At 44.9% G+C, this 19,549-nt stretch overlaps 1 protein-coding gene across 1 annotated transcript in view; it reads right to left on the reverse strand.

Annotated features, from left to right (window-relative positions):
• The window catches only part of PIK3R1 (phosphoinositide-3-kinase regulatory subunit 1), a 133,169-nt gene that overhangs the window by 35,530 nt on the left and 78,090 nt on the right, over positions 1-19,549 (reverse strand). The window lies entirely within an intron of this gene.

Consider the following 19,549-nt stretch of genomic DNA (forward strand, 5'->3'; position numbering starts at 1 on the left):
GACTCAGAGTGGCTTACAGTTTGGTCATATTCAAAGCAAATATACAATAGAAAACAACACATTAACAATAAAACAGATAAAATGTATAAATACAATTAAAACTCTTAAAACATGACACCTAGTCCTGAAGTTGTCATTTGTGTTGCTACATTATGCCGATTCCGTATTGCACTGCCCTCAAAACACCTGGATCCATAGCCAGGTCTTCATTTTTTTCCTGAAAACTAGGAGGGAGGGGGCCAATCTAATATTGCTGGGGAGGGAGTTTCATAGCTGAGGGGCCGACAGTGAGAAGGCCCTGTCTCTAGTCCCCACCAGTCACACCTGCGAAGGGTGTGGGACTGAGAACAGGCTTCACTGATTGATGTTAACACTTGAGCTGGTTCATAGGGGGATATATGTTCGGACAGGTAAGTTGGGCCAGAGCCATTTAGGGCTTTATAGGGTAAAGCCAGCACTTTGAATTGTGTTCAGTAGCAAACTGGCAGCCAGTGGAGCTGTCGTAACAGGGAGGTTGTATGCTCCCTATACGCTGCTATAATAACAATAACTTCAGAAGTTTAAATACCTTAGAGTGACACAAAGTGGTGTAATGAGTTAAAGCGGTGATTCCCAAACTCTACTCCTCCAGGTGTTTTGTCCAACTTCCAGAAGCCTCAGCTGTTTTAGGACATGATTAGAGATTCTGGGAGCTGAGGTCCAAAACACCTGGAAGACTAGAGTTTGGGAATAAATTGTTTGGCTTGGACTTTGGAGTTCTCGTTTCAAATCCCCACTGACCCATGAAACTCCTTGGTGAATTTGGGTTTGGTCATTCTGTTTTTTAGTGTTATCAATTTTATAAGTCTGTGATTGCAATGATAACATGTGGAGAGCTGTATATCACATTGAGCTCACTAAAAAGACGAGTGGAATATACCTTTGAGACTACTTTGCAAATAGAATAGTCTTTGTTTAACAAGACTAATCAAAGATGGTTCAAGACATTTTGATGCTTGAGAGAAATATTCACTGATATTCAAATGTAGCATTCCTATGTCTTTTCAATGTAGAAATGCAAAACTATGTCTGAAAAATTGCCGACACATAATAGCATTCAAGGCTCTGATGTCAGTGAGATGCTGAACCCACCTCAAGTTTAATCTGAATGTGAAAAGATCAATCCAAGATGCTGAACCCATTCTGGGGTGCTGATCAGCCTATTTAATGAGAGTATCAGCCCAGAAAAATCAATTACATTTGAAATATGAGCTATTGGAGGGATGAGGGTCATATGGCCCTTTTGATGTTGTCAGACTGCGACTCCCAGCATCTCTCAATGTTGCCTCTGCTTGGTATGAGTGATGGAAGTTGCAGCCCAACAACACTTGTAGGATCAAGTGCTCCTCACTCCTGATGCTCCATATCTCCTGCAATTGTCATATTGGCATTAGCAACTTGGATGCCATAAACCCACCCTTCCTGGAAAGCACGTCATTGCCAACTCTTTCCTCTTCAAGGATTCTGTTCTGCTTCCTTGCTTTTGTGTTTAATCTTTAGCAGAATCAAGGGTCTTTTTTCATGGTCAAGCCAGGAACTGTAGCCAGAGGGGGAACATCTTATAATTTTTATATACTGTGCTTGCCATTCTCAGTGAACTAATTTGCATTCCAAACTGGAGCCTGAGTTGTCGTCTCATAATAATAAAAGTTGTTAATGGGGAACCGTTGCAGCAATAGGTGGTGAGATAAGCTGTAAATGTACCCTTTAATGTCAGGTTTTTAATGGTTTGAGTAAAGAAAAGAAAAGAAAGAAAAGTTCTGTTCCTGTAAAAACAAGAGATGCCCGGAAAAGGAGGTGACTAAATTGTAAATGATGCGTTATATAAGTTCATGGTATGGGTGATGGATCACCTAAATAATTGTTCTCTTCAAGGGAAGAAGGTAAGCACAGAACTGGATCTGTAGGTGGACCAGGGCTCGTCCTACTATTAGGCTGAGGCAAATGCCTTGAAGAACAGTTTCCAGTTTCCTAAAAAGGCAGAAATCCTTTTTTACCTGATTTAATTCTATCAGTGTGTTTGAAGAAGTGAACTGAAATACAGTTCACTTCTCCAATAAATCCACCTCAATTGTGCTGCTAAATTCCTTCTTTCTCCTCATCCGCCTTAGATTTAAATTAATTTACTTTGTTGTTATGGTATTTTTATTGCCAGGAATGAGAAGTGCCTATGGGATATTCTCTCTCAAATGCCTAAATAGCCATGAATGATTTTAAGCATCATACCTTGATTTAAGTGTGTGAGAGAGATGCCTTAGACAAATCATAAGCTGGGCCCATACTTGGTGTAATGTGGCAAAGGAGTTTCAGACATAATTTGCCTTGAGTTTCCCATTTATTACATGTATGCTGACTCCTCTGTCAAAAAAATGGCACTGAAGTTGACTAGTTACATGGCATGTTACTTGGTTATGTCACAAATTATTGCATTTACTTTCTAAGTACTAAAAAATCTTGCCAGCGTTAGCATAGTAAAGGTAAAGGACATTAAGTCAAGTCATGTCTGACTCTTAGGGGTGGTGCTCATCTTTATTTCTAAGCTGAAGAGCCGGTGTTGCCCATAGACACCTCCAAGGTCATATAACTGGCATGACAGCATGGAGTGCTATTACCTTCCTGCCAAAGCAGTACCTTTTGATCTACTCACATTTGCATGTTTTCAAACTGCTAGGTTGGTAGAAGCTGGGACTAGCAGTGGGAGCTCACCCTGCTCCCTGGATTCAAACCGCCGACCTTTTGGTCAGCAATTTCAGTTGCTCAGCAGTCTATAGTTCACCTGCAATATAAGAGCAAATTTGGCATGAAATACCCAATATGCCCAAATTTGAGTAATGGTGGGTTTTGAGGGGAATTGAAGTTGTGAGTACTGGGATTTATAGGTCACCTGCAATCAAAGATGGAATTGGACCAAACTTGGCACAAAGAGCCCCCATGACCATCAAAAAATATTGGAGGTCTTCGGGGAAAATTCACCTTGATTTGGGGGAGTTGTAGTTCACCTACATCCAGAGAACACTATGAACCCAAACACTGGACCAAACTTGGCACACAAAACCCCCATACACATAGTCTTGTGTGACAAGGACTGCCACTTTTGGAGATGGTCAAAGTGCAATGTGAGTTTGCCTACATTGTATGATAAAGTCCTTAGAGGGAAATTTTGCTCAGGACCCCTGATTAGGCATTTCTTTGAAATTAGGAAGCAATCTGGAAATCTCAAGGCATCTGCAACCACCAAATTTTGTCAGTGGGGCATTGTGGAATTCTTGAAGTTCTCCCAATGACCCCTTCTATTGCGTTCAGTGGGACTTAGTCCCAAGTACTTATGCATAAGAATGCAACCTTAGTCAGCTAAGTAGGAAGCAGACATCACTCTGTTAAATAAGCGTTTGACTAGAGCTCAGCAGGAAAATACCACTAGTTTTGTGAGATCTCCAGAATGTGTTTTGAGTAGACCCATGTTTGTGTTTGTGATGGTTGAAAGGAACGTCATAAGCTCATTTTCACCATGAGTTTGTGATGGTTGAAAGGAATGTCATAAAACACATCAGCTACTGTTTTCACTGACAGCAAGGCAATGCAAGTGAATGTGGATGCTTTCACGTAGAGTTCAAAATTTCAGTTGCGTGTACGCCACAATCCAGCCAGGTCCATTGTGACCCAAGGGATGAAGATAAAAAGGCTCCAAATCTTAGCAGCAGCACCTTTGCTTCACATGCAAAAACGTCTTAACATCTGCAGTGAAGATGAAAAATTATCATTTTCTGCCTTGAACAGCAGGCAGTTGTCAATATAAACTATATGGAGATAGATATAGAGCTTGCAAAAGCTATATTTTCAGATTTCCATTCCCTGAAACTTCCAAGACCTCCAAGAGCTAAAAAATTTGAGATTTAGTCCAAAAATGTATTTTCCCCCATCTGATAAAATGAACTAATGCTCTTAAATTGTATAAGGGACCTTTCATTTTTCATGGTGAGTGCTCTTTCACATCATCATTTCTATTTTTAAATTCCATTGTAAATGTTTGAACATTTTTCCACTAGTAAAGGTAAAGGTTTTCCCCTGATTAAGTCCAGTCGTGTCTGACTCTGGGTGTTGGAGCCCATCTTCATTTCTAAGCCGAAGAGCTGTAGACACCACCAAGGTCATATGGCCAGCATGACTGCATGGTTGTTACCTTCTCGCTGGAGCAATACCTAATAATCTACTCACATTTGCATGTTTTCAAACTGCTAGGTTGGCAGAAGCTGGGGCTGACAGCTCACCCTGCTTCCCGGATTCGAACCTGTGACCTTTTGGTTAGCAAGCTCAGCAGCTCAGTGATCTAACCCACTGTGTCACCGGGGACTCCTATTTTTTCCCACTTGGGAGAATTTATTCATTGCTCCACTAAAATACACCAGTGATGATGTGCAAATGTCACATACATTATTATGCACCCCTGAGTTTCATTGTGATATGGAAGGGATGGGAATCATGGTGCCCAGCAGAGGCAGTTGGACTAGGAGTCCCGGCCAGCCTAAGCAATTGGGAGGAATTCAAAGAGATACGGTGCAAGAAAATCTGGAGGACTGCACGATTGCCACCCTGAAAAATGGACATCAAGTTAATTGATAACCTTTTCTCCTTGCACTGAACTTTGCATGGATTCACATATCAACCTGCTGATCTGAGGTATTCAAAAAGGCTTTGAAGAATATTTGAGCCCTTGCTTCTTTAGTGAAGGCTTGGAGCAATGAGCAAAACATAATCGCTGCCCTACAGCCAGGGTGTCATTAGGAGCTTTGTCTTACCCGAATAAACAGATAAGTACTAATTCCTCCACTGAAGGATTGCTTTACCGTTTAAACAGGAAATTCTTACTTGGGAGATGAAGAGGTGACACTAAGTACATATTAGTGCATGGATAATATATGCTGCAACACACTACTTGCTCTCTGTCTCATGACAATTTTGGTGTTAACACATATCTATGGTTTTGTAACTTGAGTCGTTTCGTAACATCTGTCTTTGACTTCTGACCTTTCTTTAACCCATATGGCTTGAGAATCAGAATACAGCTTGGAAAACTACTTTTTGGAACTACAACTTCTAGAATCCTACAGTCAGCATGGTCGGTTACAAAGTGAACTATGGGATTCTGAGAAGTACAGCCCAAAAAGGTTGTTTTCTAGTTCAACTTTAATTTGATACGAGGGTGGCAAACTAATCATAGTTGTTTCAAGTTCACTTTTGCTCCATTTACTGGAAAAACCACTGATTCAGAGAAGCTTTGGTCCTCTGCATCAGTGGTTACCAAATTTTGGGTGTATCTAGAGCAGTGGTTCTGAACCTGGGGTTCCTCAGGTGTTTTGGCCTACAACTCCCAGAAATCCCAGCCAGTTTACCAGCTGTTAGGATTTCTTGAAGTTGAAGGCCAAAACATCTGGGGACCCACTGGTTGAGAATCACTGATCTGGAGTGTAGAATCAATGCCGTTTGAAAACTTGGAAACTTTAACTGCCATGGATCAATACTATGAAATCATGTAAGATGAAGTTTTATAAGGTCTTTAGTTTTCTCTTCTACAGAGTACTGGTGCCTCACCAAACTTCATCATAAGGATTCCATAGTATTGTGCTATGGCAGTTTAAGGGGTGTCAAACCACATTAGTTCTATAGTGCAGATGCAACTTTTGTCTTCTCGATGTTTGGGGCTACAGCTTCAGAAATCTTGACCATTGGACAAGCCAGATGGGGCTTTTGGGAACTGAAGTCCAAAACATCTGGAGGACTGAAGTTTAGGGAACGACTGCTCTAGATGTTACAGCTTGCAACCCTCTCATTATCTGACCATTGACCACACTAGTGGAACTGAAGAGCGGCAAAGTTCAAAACATCAGTGGTCTTTTCATACTATAAAATATTAATACTATGATTCTGCTTTAGCTGACATCGTTCCATCTTATGGAATTATAGGATTTACAGTTTAGAAAGTAGCATTTCTAATTCTCAGTCAAACTACAGACCCCAAGTCCCAAATAATATTGCCATAGAGAGTGCATAATTGTATGGGATGAAAGGCCACAGCTGTTGAAGATGAAGTCTATTTTGAAGAATAGACGGAATCCAAATGTAAAAGTATCTACTCCTTCATGATTTACTCCACTGGTCCATTCTAGACATGTTCTTCTCAAATGGGTTAGGTTGAATTGAATTCAAAAGGAAGAAAAGTATATTAGGAAGGAATTCATTACCTCAGAAAAATCAATTTGTCATGGCTTAATTGCTTTGTTGCACATATGTAATTTACCTTTATTATACATTCACTTTAAATTCATTTCGTACCTTAAACATATTCCGAGAAAATACCATACTTGAGTATTTATGGATCAGTGGGGAAATAATTTATTTAAAGCATTTATATTCCACCCTTCTTACCCTGAAGGGGACTGAGGGTGGAGTGCAACATACAAACGGCAAACATTCAATGCCGGGACATAAATAGATTATATGCATACGTAATTTAGGTGGAAGACCTTGGTGACCCTTAGTACCTTCATTCACTTCCCCATTTCCCCCTTACTAAAACCATTCCTCTGCCTTTGACCTTTCCTTTGACTTTGTTGCAGCAGGTTAAACTGCTGAGCTGCTGTACTCACTGACTGAAAGGTTGGCAGTTTGAATTCAGAGAGCAGGGTGAGTTCCCACTGTTAGGCCCAGCTTTTGCCAACCTAGCCATTCGAAAATATGCAAATGTGAGTCGATTAGTAGTTACTGCCTTGGCAGGAAGGTAACAGTGCTCCATGCAGTCATGTCAGCCACATGACCTAGGAAGTGTCTATGGACAACGTGGGCTCTTCGGCTTACAAATGGAGATGAGCGCCAATCCCCAGAGTCAGATACAAGTAGACTTAATGTCAGGGGAAACTTTTACCTTTATCTTTTTAGTAAACAGGAGGGTGATCCTCTCCTATGTCATTTCTTATATTTTTTGTGTCTATCAATGAGCAGATTAGCACTTATCATCCTCAGCATGAAGTATATGACATACATTCCCTTTGCCCTTGGTAAGGTTTTTGGACACTCAAAAAAAGTATTTGGGAAAGAACAGTACATTACTTTATCACTGGCATATAATATTATGTAGCCTTCTCAAACCAAACAGCAAGGCTGACAATAAAACAATGAGACTTAGGGTGTGTCTGCATTGTAGAATTAATAATAAATAAATAAATAACTAATTTTTATTGGTATCCTGCTACCTCCCCCTGAAGGGACTTAGGACGGCTCACAAGACACACTCAACAGTGAAATGCAACACAATACAGCCAAATACAAAAAGGTAAAAGCAATAACAACAACATTAACCCCATTACACACAAAACAGCACTAAGTATCCATTTAGATACTTTAAAAAAAAACCCTGACAAGCTATAAAATAGCAGCTATGTACAATAAATGTCCTCATAAAGTGCAACAGTGACCAGTCAGTAAGTTCTTGAATATAGTGATCATAATCCCTAAACATGGTTACAAGCTTGTGTAAAAAGCCATGTTTTCAGCTGGAGGGTAGGGGCTAGGAGGCCACTACCGAGAAGGACCTCTCTCTCATCCCCACCAACCACAGTTGGGACAGAGGCGGGACTGAGAGAAGGGTCTCCCTGGCAGATCTTAGGGCTCATGTCAGTTCAAAGAAAGAGATGTGATCTTGAAGATAGGCTGGACTTGAAACATATAGGACTTTATAGGTAATAACCTCCACTTTGTATTGGGCCTAGAAACTTATTGGCAGCCAGTGGAGCTGCTTTAATAGGGGCATTTTATGCTCCCTGTAGCTAGCCGCGATTAATAATCTGGCTGCCAACCTTTGCACTAATGGTAGGTTACATACCTGTGACCATCTTTCTTCGAGTGGTGCTCTGCGAATTCACACTTGTGGAGAGACTGCGCCTGCGCGGGCTCCAACGGAAACTTCTACATTTTAAAACTTTTCAAGTTTTGGCGGTAACCCCGCCCAGCCCCGGCAGGGGATAAAAGGGCGCCCCGCGCACACCGATCCAATTCCTACGCCGCTACGGTAGCGAGAAATTGGAGGTTTGCTCAGAGGGGAGGCTGGGCGGGTTAGTGTGAATTCGCAGAGCACCACTCGAAGAAAGATGGTCACAGGTATGTAACCTACCATTTTTCTTCGTGGTCTCTGCGAATGCACACTTGTGGAGACTAGCAAGCTCAGGTCCCGGAGGCGGGAAGAATGCAAACCAACTATTCAGGTCAAGGGCCAAACAATTTTATTAAGTGCAAACAGTTACCAAACAAGAGATTGTAATCACTTCCGAAGAAGGGCACAGTGCATAAAACTTATGGGAGTACGTGATCCTCCCGGTCACGTGAGGGTGACCAATCAACAGTGAAAGACACTCAATAAATGAGGGCATTCTTGAACAATAAAAATTTTCCATGACCCTTGAAATAAACCACATGATGATTGCTGAAGACACTCATTGCAATGAGGGCACATTAAGTAGTTACACAAAACAGTTTTGTTAACAAGTGCAAAACACATTAGCAAGGCAAAAGGCGTCGATATCGACACAAACACTACCCGTGGTGAGCCCCATTAGGCTATAGTGCAAGGTTGCCTGTGCCTCAGGCAGTAAGGCATCAAGTGTAAAGGTGCAATTACATTCACCAGCACCGGTAAACAGTTGAATTCAAGTAAAACATGGTAAATAACATTCACAACAATATACGGTACCGAAGAAGCTCTCGGTACCGATCAAGTACAAGAAAAACTTTGCAAAGTTTTAGGACGGACACGATCCCAAAATTGCCCTCCCAAAGGCCATGTCAGGTGTACACCTGGTATTCAGTCTATAATGTGAGACAAACGTCTGAGGATTCTTCCAAATGACCGCTTTGCAAATAGCGTCCAAGGGAATCCCTTTAAGGAAGGCTGTCGATGCCGCCATAGCCCTGGTTGACCGAGCCCGGACAACCAACGGGGGTTGCTGTCGAGCAAGCTGGTAACAAAGCTCGATTGTCGAGGTGATCCAATGGGACAGGCGTTGCGCCGTGACCGGCAGGCCCAATTTCTCCTGGGCATATGCCACGAACAGTCTCTGAGTCCTTCGAGACTGAGCAGTTCTGTCCCTATAACAGAGTAAAGCCCTCCGCACATCGAGCATATGAAGTCTTTTTTCCCTCGGGGTAGAGGGAGACTGACACAACGAGGGAAGGACAATGTCTTCATTCACATGGAAAGGGGACACAACTTTGGGAAGGAATGTCACGTCCGTACGGAGGACTGCTCTGTCCCCGTGGACAACAAAATATGGTTCGTCCACACGCAGTGCTGCAAGTTCCGAAGGCCTACGGCCGAGGTGATAGCAACAAGAAAAGCCACCTTCCACGACAGAAGTCGAAGGTCAATCGATGCCACTGGTTCAAAAGGCTCTTGTGCGAGTCGAGCTAGCACAAGGTCGAGGTCCCAACCCGGGGTCGGGGAGCGGACTGGGGGGTGCAGGTTGTTGAAACCCCGCAGGAAAGACCTCACGGAGCTCTCCTTGAACAAGGAGACCTCTCCTGTCCGTTGAAGCTGCCAAGAGATAGCCGCCAGGTGAGACTTGAGTGACGATAGCGACAAGCCCCGTTCGGTAAGGTGCAGCAAGAACGAGAGAACTGACGGTATCGACGGTTGATGGTCTTCTAGGCCCTTCTCGGAGAGGAAGGCCTGGAAGCGGTTAAGGCACGCCGAGTAGCACTTTTTGGTCGCTGGCTTGTGAGCTGCCTCCAGGATTGGGAGAACTCCTGGGCACAGGGACCTCAGAACTGGATCCTCCACGCCGAAAGATGCAGAGAAGTGAGGTCGGGGTGGAGAAGCTGACCGTCTTCCCGGGAGAGTAGATCCTGCCGAAGTGGAAGGCGTCTCATCCGTCCCCGGATAATTGGAGAAGGACCGAGAACCACGGTTGTCGTGGCCACTCCGGCGCTATCAAGATGCAGTTCGTTTGCGCCGACTGGATCCTCTCGATCACCCTCGGGATGAGCAGGAAGGGAGGGAAGAGGTAGAGCAGATGCCGCGACCAGTCTAGAAGGAACGCGTCCCCGAGACATCCCGGTACCGTGTTCGGAGCAAGCCGGGCACCGAACTGAGGGAGCTGAGCGTTTTGCGGCGACGCGAAGAGGTCTGCGGCCGGGAAGCCCCAATCCCTGAAGATCTTGGCCAGTTCGTCAGGGTTCAACCTCCACTCGTGAGAGGTTGCCCTGGTTCTGCTGAGTGCGTCGGCCTCGACGTTGACCTCTCCCGGGAGGTGCAAAGCTGTTATCGACACCGACCTGGCCACACACCAGTCCCAAAGATCCAGTGACAGCTTGAGAAGTTTTCTCGAGCCCGTTCCTCCCTGCTTGTTCACGTAGAACATTGCCACCATGTTGTCCGTGAGGATCTGGACCGACTTCCCCGTGACCAGGAGGGCAAATGCCCTCAGGGCTTTGAAGATTGCCAGCAGTTCCAGGTAGTTTATATGGCACTGCCTCTCTTGTGGAGACCAGAGGTCGTGGACTGAGAGTTCTCCTGTATGGCATCCCCATGCGAACATCGAGGTGTCTGTCGTTATCGTGACAGCTGGGGGTTCTGGGTGGAATGGAACGCCCCTGCAGACATGCTGGCGGTTCATCCACCAGTTTAGAGAGTCCTTTACCGACTTCGGTATCAGCAGGCATTTCGCAGCACTGTCTCGCATGGGATTGAAGTGGTCCAAGAACCATCTCTGGAGGGGACGGAAGCGGAGCCTCGCCAATGGTGTCACCATCACCGTGGAGGCCATGTGCCCGAGGAGGACTTGTATCTGCTTCGCCGGGACTACACGGGATCGACGCACTTTGAGCGCCTTGGCTCGAAGAGCCCTGAACCTCTCCTCCGGAAGGAAGACTGACTGGGAGAGAGAATCGAACATGGCGCCGATGAACTTTATGCAGGTGGTGGGCTCGAGATGAGATTTCTCCTCATTTAGCTGGAGGCCCAGGTCTTCGAGGAGGGAAAGCGTCTTTGCCACCTGAAGTCACAGAAGGTCCGGGGAGCGTGCTGCCAACAACCAGTCGTCTAGGTACGGGAAAATGCGGATTTTTTCCCTCCTGAGGGCTGCCGTGACCACCGACATGCATTTGGTAAAAGTTCTCGGTGCCGTCACGAGACCGAACGGGAGGATGTTGAAGACATACGTCTGTCCCGCTACCCTGAAGGCCAGGAAGCGTCTGTGATGTTTTCTGATTGAGATGAAAGTAAGCGTCCCGGAGATCGACGGACGCGAAGAAATCTCCGTACCTGAGGAGCGGGAGAATGGACGATACCGTCACCATCCGAAACTTTTGAGGTTCGATGAAGGAGTTTAAGTCTCTGAGGTCGAGGATGGGGCGGAGGGAGCCATCCGGCTTTGGGACAGTAAAGTATCTGGAGAAGAAGGCTCGATGGTTTTGAGAGTCCGGGAGAGGGGAAATTGCCCCCTTCAGAAGCAAGGTCTCGACTTCTGTCAGAATTGCCGAGGACGGTTCGGTATCGACAATCTGTCCTGTTGGTGGGAGTTCTTCGAACTCCAATGCATAACCTTCGTCGACAATCTTTAAAACCCATGCATCTGAGGTGATATTTTCCCATGCAGGGAGAAAGTTCGTCAGGCGATCCCCGAACGGTGTCGAGCCGGATGGAAGGATGAGGGCGGGTACCATTGGGAGGGACATGGGAACAACATCTGTAACGAAGGGACAAATGGTATCGTCCATTAGGGCGTCAAATGCGGCGCCTAGCCTGATTGCCTCCAGAGGCCTGGTGGGACCGCGACCACTGCTGCTGGTGCTGCCTCCTTTGCTGTTGAGGTTGCTGAGGGTGGGTTTGTTGGGAGGTATGCAGGGGACGGGCTGGTTGGCGGTACTGAATGGTGCGGTACGGAACTGTGTGCCGGCGTTTGTACTGGAACCATCTGGTCCTCTGCGCCTGGTTTTGATTTTCGAAACCGCACTTAGAAGCCAAGGTCTTGAAGTCGTGGTTTGACTTCAGCTTGTCATCCGTTCCGGCGTTAAAGAGCCCCAGGGCGTCGAACGGAAGGTCTTCGATCACCTGCCTCGACGAAGTAGAGAGGCCAGAAGATCTGAGCCAGGCATGCCTCCTGATTGCCACAGCGTGAGCAATCATCTTGCCCGCAGTGTCCCCCGTGTGTTTGGCCATCTGCATCTGATGATGCGCCAGAGAGTTCGCCTCTTGGGCCAGGGTGGTGATGGCAGCGTGATCCTCATCAGACATTCTCTGGAAGAATGGAGCTGCCTTTGCCCAGAGAATTTGTTGGTATGCGCCCATACAAGCGCCATAATTGGCCATGCGGGCCAGCAGGAGGGCACCAGAGTAAAGCTTCCTGCCTACTGCATCAAACCTCTTCCCTTCACGGTCGGATGGCGCCGACGATTGTCTTCCGAACCCCTGAGCCGCCTTCACAACCACCGAGTTAGGGTCGGGATGGTGTTTCAGCCACTCCAAGCCCTCATCGTCCGTTCTGTACCATGATTCAATTTTCTTAGAGGTTGGAGGGATGGAGGAAGGGGTCTTCCAGGAGCCCTGGATCACTTCAAGGAGGTAGGGAAGGAAGAGTAGAAGAGGAGCGGGTGGGGATTCCGCTTGCACCCTTTTAAACACCGGGTCTTGCACTGCCTTGGAAGTCTGCTTGACCTCCAGGCCTAGGGCTTCAGCCATACGAGCCATTTGATCTGCAAAGGCTCGGACATTGTCAGTGGGAGATGGAGGGTCAGCCTCATAGGCGTTGTGAGTGGGTGATCTCTCGATCCCGAGAGACAACACAGACCCCGAGTGTACCGATCCCGGCAACTCGCCATCTTCCTCTTCGTCATCAGCCGCCACGGATTGAGGAGGAGGCATCCCGACTCGGACGCTGCAGTAGAGCCACTGGGGGGGCTTTTGAGGTCGAAGCCTGAATGGCACGGGCCAGTCTCATAGTCTGCCTGCCCCTTTCCGGAGTCTCCAACACTGGAGAAGTCTCCTGTCTTGCCGTCACAGTTGTCAAGGTCGTGACCGACGGGAAAAGCTCCTGTCTGGCTGTCACATGTCGAGTTGGTGCCTCGATCACCGTGTCCACCGAGATCACCGGGGACTCGGGTTGTTCCGACGGCAGTTCTGGCAAAGGCTGTGGCTCCTGGGCAGGTTGAGGGGCCAGTTGGGGTTCAGCAGGCTGCAAGGGCGATGACCTCTCCGACGAGGTGGCCAAGGAGGCGGTGGTCTGCTTTCGGGAAGAAGAAGAACACGAGAATGGAGGCGGCATCGTCTTCTTCTTCTTTGCCGGCGGCTGAGCTGTCTTCGACACCGACTTGCCCGGGGTGGGCGGGACGGAGGAAGAGGTGGAGGCACGCCGAGATTCCTCTTGAGACCGGCGAAAAGCAATGCGAACTGCCGTGGAAGATGGCGGAGTCGCCGACGTCGACCTCGTGGACCTGATCGATCTCACCGACGCCACAGAGCTGGTCGAAGAGTGCCGGATGCGTACGGTCTCGGTCGTGACCGTGCATGGAGCTTTCTGCTTTGTAGGCTTTGTAGCCTTGGAAGCTGTCGACACCGAGGCCTTAGAGGTTGTCGACATAGCTGCTCTCGGCCTCTTCTGTGCCGCCTTCTTCGCCCTTGTCTGGCGAGGCTCGGTCTCCGCCGAGGGATCGACAGATTTTGATGTCGATGCTGCCTCCGACGTCGAAGCTGATGTTGAAGGCCTGGATACCGCAGCTGACGTCGATGCCGATGTCGATGTTGAAGGTACCGGAGCCAACGTCTGCTGGTACAGAAGGTATCGAAGCTGATGGACCCGATTCTTACGGGACTGTGCCGTCAACGATTGACAATGACGACACGAAGAAGTAATGTGTGCCTCTCCGAGACACAAAAGGCAAAGAGCGTGTTTGTCCGAATCAAGGATCTTCCTCGGACAATTCGCGCATCTTTTGAAGCGAGTTGTTGACATAATACAGCCAAACAACTCGAGGAAATCTTTGTAGAGAAACTATCCAACTAGAAGTACCGAAGCGAGCCGTGTGGCGGAAAAAAAGGAATTGGATCGGTGTGCGCGGGCCGCCCTTTTATCCCCTGCCGGGGCTGGGCAGGGTTACCGCCAAAACTTGAACAGTTTTAAAATGTAGAAGTTTCCGTTGGAGCCTGCGCAGGCGCAGTCTCTCCACAAGTGTGCATTCGCAGAGACCACGAAGAAAAACTGCAGTTTGACACCACCTGAACCACCATAGCTCAATCCTAGGAGTTACAGTTTGTTGAGGATAAACACTCTTTGGCAGAGAAAGTGAAAGTGCTTATTTAACTACAGGTCCCATGATTCTATAACATCAAAATTAATTCAATTGTGTAGATGAATAATAATAATAATAATAATAATAACTAGCCGTCCCCTGCCACACATTGCTGTGCCCCAGTCGGTGTATGTGTTTTGTGTGTGTGTGTGTATGTATATATGTGTGTATATATATTTGTGTATATGTGTATATATATGTGTTTGTGTATATATTTGGTTTTGCGCATGCACTGTAATGTATTTTTTGTTTTTTAGCTTTTTAAGTCTCTTCTGCTGTATTTTTCAGTGTTTTTATGAGTGATAGTCACTTGTTGGCCTGATAGGTGTATTGTGTCCAAATCTGGTGTAAATTTGTCCAGTGGTTTTTGAGTTATGTTAATCCCACAAACGAACATTACATTTTTATTTATATAGATAATAATAGTACATTATATAATAATAATATTAATTTATTTGTAAGATGCATCCTTAGTCTAACTCTTTTCTCTTTAAAAATGCTAAGAAGAAAAAGGAAACCATGATTACAGCAAAGCTCTAAATATAATCAAGACACTGTGTGAAAAAAGAGCACCCAAAATTATGATTGTGTTTGAAAGCGCTGACCTGAGGTTAGCATTCTTGGCTGTATCCAATCTATTATAGTCTTCCGCCTACAACCTGACAGCTCCTGAAGTCTCGGCTGCAGATTGTTTAGTGAGGGTTTTTCCTTAATTCTTCTCCCCGTTCTGTTAATGGGAAGGACAGCAGCTGGGGCGAACATTTGCCGTGGGCCGCACATCCACCGCATTAGGGATCAGCGTTTAAGCACACCATTTCAGCAGTGATGCAGAACCCATTTAGATTTCAGCTGTGAACATGTTTAATCTTGTTCAAAACTGAGCCTCTTAGCTCTTCGTAAAAGCTGAGAACTGCGAGAAATTAAGCTTGAGTGTGTCACCTTTGCTGAAAAAGGTCACTGCCAGGAAAGAAGACAGCCTTGTCCATTTGCACCAAGACAGAAGTTGAGAAATTATTTTCCAAAAGGAGTTGGTTGTATAACTTGGGGTGAAGTCCTCTATGCAAAACAACTTGTTTGACACAGTCATTATACAGGATGTTTCACGGAGATGGACCTGATTTGAAATCTATACTGTTTTGAAATTGGGCTTTTATTTTCAAACACGCTTTGTAAAAAAGTGATGGTGTTGTTTGTTAACAACATTAATTATTCTTTTTGTTACTTTTTGTTGATGCTGATGATCGTCTCTGGGAAAAAAATCCAAAGGCTTAAGTAATTAGAAAAACTGACACATAAATGTCACATGGGGGGATTCTCAATAGTTGTATCACTTTTCAAAAGTAACATTGTTATGCCCTAGCCAAAATTTCAGATATGAAAATCTGGACACATGTAGCCAAGTGATACCAGAGTGTAGATAAGGTAAAGATAAAGGTTTTCCCTTGACATTAAGTTGAGTTGTGTCCGACTCTGTGGGGTGGTGCTCATCTTCATTTCTAAGCCAAAGATCCGGTGTTGTCCATAGATACCTCATAGGTCATGTGTCCAACATGACTGCATGGAGCACTGTTACCTTCCCACCTATTGCTCTACTCATATTTGCATGTTTTCAAACAGCTAGGCTGGCAGAAGCTGAGGCTAATAGTAGGAACTCACCCTGCTTCCTGGATTCGAACCTCCAACCTTTTGGTCAGCAAGTTCAGCAGCTCAGTGGTTTAACCTGCTGCATCACTGGTATGGATAAGATACCAAAATTAAGGAATGACTATACAAGTGAGGAAAAGCTGCAGCAGTTTGCTTTTTTCCTGCATCTCCAGGGAAGAGCAGAATTTTAACCTTTGTTCTTCTCCTTGCTTAGTGAATTAAGTGAAAACTTTTTTTGTACTTTGAACTCTGTTTGCACCAATGGATGAAAATGGGAAGATGAAACACAATTCAGGATATTTTAAAAGTATCTCCAAAAGTGGGACATATCCAAAATATAGGTACAGAAGACTGTACTTACTACATTGGAACAGTTAAAGGGTATGTTATGCTTTCACTATGCCTTCACTATCTTAATGCATTAGTTCCAAGCTCTGCTTTGACAATGTAATATGCATTCCATAATACTGCATTTAAATCTGTATAAATAAAATATCTTTATTGTCATTGTACTATTGCACAACAGGTAAAATCAGCTGTTGTGTGTGTTCAGTATCCCTTGGTTCCTAACTTAGCACCTATTCATACAGAAATAGGGTAATCTTTCAACTTGTAAGAAAAACACTTTAGAAAAAAACCCATCCATAGACATTGAGCAGCTGCCCGCCATGGTGAACCCACACCAAAAGGATTCCTCAGAGAGTCAGAGTTTAACTACAGAACCTCTGTGCAACACTCATGTCTAAATTTGCTCCTAGTTCTGGTGCAATGCTGTGTAAATTTGATTACATTGGATGACAACCAACCATTTCACCACCCAGACAAGGGCAAAGTACAGCTAAATCAACGTCAGCACCTTCATATGAATGTTGGCTTTGGCAAGATGAGAAAAGAGTTTCTTCCTGTACATAACGACTCACATTGATGAAAGCTTGTAAGAGAAAAGGGAATTTAAGTTCACAGAGTTCACATTGTAGAAAGCATAGAATGAGCCAGTTATATGCAAAGCTGATGTATTGTACATTTGTAGAAATGACAACAATAACATACAACACAAAGGTAATCATCAATAAATACCAAGTTATTCATGCTTTATTCCTTTTCTAATAATTGAGTTTCATTAAGCTTTCATTAAGCTGAATTTCATTAAGCTGGCAACTTCCTGAAGCTAAGCCATAGGGCTGTAACATTTAGTTACTTTACAGTTTTTAGCATGTACCTTTAATAAATGTACATTTATTTAAAAAAAGCTCAATTTCCATCTAAGTATGTATAGCTTTGCTATTTTATATATTGAATTGCATTGCCAACTATTTATTCATCACACTTTCTTCAAGCAAACTAAGAGGCAATTGTACACATGGACATAACTTGATGGTCAAGACAAAAATCAGCTAAATCAACGACAACACCTTCATATGAATGTTGATTATATTATATTATATTATATATTGTATTGTATTGCCAACTGTTTATTCATCACAAACACTTTCTTCAATCAAACCAAGAGGCAACTGGACAGGACATCACTTGATGGTCAAAATAAAAATCAAATAGGTTACATAACATGAAGCAGAACATCTAGAAGTTTCATTCTCATTGCAAAAATAAGACCAGGAGCAGATTGTGGCACAATAAAATAAATAAATAAATAATTTCCACCCTTTCCCCCGTGGGGATTAAGAGCGGATTACAGCATATAAACAGACACAAACAAACATTCGGTGCCTTGTTACAATGAAATACAATGAGATACAAATGCACAGACAAAGGCAAAGACTTCTCCTTTCATGTCCAGCTTCTGTAGGCTGTGCATATCTCCGGCTCTGGGGAAGTGCTCTTCTCCATTTCCAAGTCGAGGAGACCGCATTGTCCGTAGACACCTCTTGGTTGGGTGGCCTGACTGTAAGGAGCATATTTTTGCCTTTTCTCGCCAAAGAGGTACCAATTGATCTACTCACATTTTCATGTTTTTGAACTGCTAGAGTTGGCAGGAGCTAGAACTAACAACAGGAGCTCACCCTGTCCTGCAGATTCAAACTGCCTACCTTCAGGTCAGCAGTTCAGCAGCACAAGGGCTTAACCCATTGCGCCACCCACGACCCCACATATAAAATTACAGTATAATTAAAGAAGAATACAAAACCAAAACAAAACCAAAACAATCACACCAAAATACAACCTGGAAAACATCCCCATGCCATTTGAAGATAAAATAAAAACTAGATCTCAACTACTAAATTGAATCGACTGGGAGCCTGAAGAACTCTGGACTGACACCAGGGAGATTGTCAGGAGGGAATGCAAAAAAAGAAGAAGATATTATCTGCAGCCAAAATGAAAGTGAAGTCTCAATGGATGACAGATGAAACTCTATCAAGCAGTTAATGACAGATAAGAATGAAAAGTAAATGGTGACAGTAATAGAGTCAAAACCCTGAATGTAACTCTTCAGTTACTTGTGACAAGGATAACTACTATAATAATGCAGAGAAATATAAGAGTATTCAGCCATGTTTAGAGTGTCACAGCCTTAGGGTTGCCATAGGTTTGTCATTTACAATAGTATCATGTGCTGGGATCTCTGAATGTCTCTTATAGGGAAATAGCTGAATGCTTGTCTGATGCTCCCAATGCCCCCATCTCAGCTCTTCAACACTATACAAATACCTGGGGTTTGGAGGCAGGAGTTGTGAGTGTTGGAATTCAACCACACACTGCTCAAGTCTGCAGTCTTCAATAAGAAGCAAATAGATAGCATTAGGCTAGGCTGAGGGAATCCCCCCTCCCCACCTGCTCCTGAATATCTGCTGATGTATCTGTTATCTTTCTCTCTTTCTCCTCCCATCCTAATTGATGAGGTAGAATGGCATTATTTAGGATGTATGATCTTTCATTTTAAGACCTCTTCTTTTTCCACCTTTTCATTCAGACCTCTCTCTACTCTTTCTCTCTACTCTCTGTACTCTACAGTTTGCTACCAAGCACAATTCAAAGTGCTGGCTTTAGCCTATAAAGCTCTAAATGGCCCCAGACCTATTTTCCTGGAGCCCTCGGTGGCGCAGTGGGTTAAACCCCTGTGCCGGCAGGACTGAAGACCGACAGGTCGCAGGTTCGAATCCGGGGAGAGGCGGATGAGCTCCCTTTATCACTCCAGCTCCTCATGCGGGGACATGAGAGAAGCCTCCCACAAGGATGATAAAACATCAAATCATCCAGGCATCCCCTGGGCAACGTCCTTGCAGACGGCCAATTCTCTCACACCAGAAGCAACTTGCAATTTCTCAGGTTGCTCCTGACACAACAAAAAAAAAAGCCCTATTTTCCTGTCCGAACGCATCTCACTTTATGAACCATTGCAGAGATTACGATCCTTCGGGGAGGTCCTGATTTCCGTCCTGCCATTGTCACAGGCACGATTGGCGGGGACGAGAAAGAGGACCTTCTCAGTGATTGCCCCTTGGCTATGAAACTCCCTTCCTGGTGAGACTAGATCCGCCCCTTCCTTCCTGTCCTTCAGAGGGGTGGTAAAAAC

This window comes from Anolis sagrei, chromosome 2 (assembly GCF_037176765.1).
Source record: "Anolis sagrei isolate rAnoSag1 chromosome 2, rAnoSag1.mat, whole genome shotgun sequence".
Classification (NCBI taxonomy): Eukaryota; Metazoa; Chordata; class Lepidosauria; order Squamata; family Dactyloidae; genus Anolis; species Anolis sagrei.